Raw genomic sequence first — 989 nt, 5'->3', positions numbered from 1 at the left:
AAAATATACCTGATGCTGTCTTGCTGTATTTACTGTCCTATATCCTTCTGGTTGAAGCTGAAGCCAACTGTGCCTGCTGAAGTCGGGTGTGTGTAATTGTCCGTTTGAGCCTAAGACCACCAAGGCAGGCTTTGTCCTTCACAAGTGTCTTTAAGTTCTTGTTCTACTCCTCTTGAAGAAATCCAAATTAGAAACTGTGGACGTTCGTACTCAAAAAAAGATACATACTCGAAGAAAAATGGCATGGCCGTACTGAAAAACTTGGTGAATTTGTGTGCAAGTATATATTTTATGGTAAAATTAAAACTTTAAGGTACAGGAATTCTGCTTCTGTAGCAAGAGTAGCTTATATCAGATAAACTTTCCCACAGATATCAGTTATAAACACTGGACAAACTTGGGGAAAGTCTAATCTACCTGGATGCATTAAAGAACAATCAAAAACAGGTAGATACTGGAGGAGCTTGATAAAAGGGGACAGCACTGGATATTAGTTTGTGCAGGTTTTCATCTGCAGGCTTTCCCCAATCCATACAAAGTGGGGCTGGAAGTCAAGCAAACATCCACAGTTCTGCAGCTTTAAGGACTCAGAGGATGGAATACATGGCTGCCGGGGTGGCTGGAGAGTCAGGGGGCTACAGAGGTAAAGACTACAATCTGCATGTAAAGCCTACCCAAATCCTCAGCTGACCCATGAATTACACACACATGGAAGAAAATACCTGGAGCCTTGGCAGAAGGCAACAGTCAAAAGGCAGAAAGAGGGGCTTCCCTGGTGGCACAGTGGTTGAGAGTCCGCCTGCCGAGGCAGGGGACACGGGTTCGTGCCCTGGTCTGGAAGATCCCACATGCCATGGAGCAGCTAGGTCCATGAGCCATGGTCACTGAGCCTGCACGTCCGGAGCCTGTCCTCCACAATGGGAGAGGCCACAACAGTGAGAGGCCCACGTACCGCAAAAAAAAAAAAAAAAAAGGAAAAAAAAAAGAAA

Source organism: Lipotes vexillifer, unplaced genomic scaffold (genome assembly GCF_000442215.2).
Source record: "Lipotes vexillifer unplaced genomic scaffold, Lipotes_vexillifer_v1.1 scaffold40, whole genome shotgun sequence".
Taxonomy (NCBI): domain Eukaryota; kingdom Metazoa; phylum Chordata; class Mammalia; order Artiodactyla; family Lipotidae; genus Lipotes; species Lipotes vexillifer.
The sequence above is the reverse complement of the archived record's forward strand: the minus strand, read 5'-3'. Positions refer to the sequence as shown.